Genomic DNA, 605 nt, shown 5'->3' with positions numbered 1-605 from the left:
AAACAAGTATTAACTTTATTTAATCGTCACAACGATGAGGTAGATACTATTATTCTCATTTTACAGGCGAGGAAACAGTCCTAGAAAGATTGAATAACATGCATTCTAATGGCCTCTCAAATGACAGCTAATGGTCAAACACTCTTATCTTCCCTCTAGAGACAAACACTCTTTTGACTTTTAATCATTCTTTGCTTTTCTTTTTTATTCTATTACATGGATGTATAAATAAATTTATAAAAAATACAGTTTCATTTTCCCCGTGAGTTTTATGTGACTGGAATAATAGTGTAGGTAATCTTTTTAGTTTGCTTCTTTCACTGAGTATGTTTGTAAGATCAAACCATGGTGTTAAATATGACTGTTTCTTTTCATTGGTTTATAGTAATCTGTTACAGAATATATCCAATTTATTAGTCCATTTTATAGTTTGTAGTTGATGGCCTCCGGTTTATTTCCAATTTGGGGCTTTTATGTACAAGGCTTTATAAACAGTATTGTGCATGAATCCTGCTCTCCATGTACATGAGTTTCTCTAGGGAATATACTTATTCAAAGTTCTGGGAGATATTTCAATTTTTCTAGGTAAGGCTGACTTGTTTTTC

This window comes from Propithecus coquereli, unplaced genomic scaffold (genome assembly GCF_000956105.1).
Source record: "Propithecus coquereli isolate 6110/MARCELLA unplaced genomic scaffold, Pcoq_1.0 Scaffold50, whole genome shotgun sequence".
Taxonomy (NCBI): domain Eukaryota; kingdom Metazoa; phylum Chordata; class Mammalia; order Primates; family Indriidae; genus Propithecus; species Propithecus coquereli.
This window is presented reverse-complemented; position numbering follows the sequence as displayed.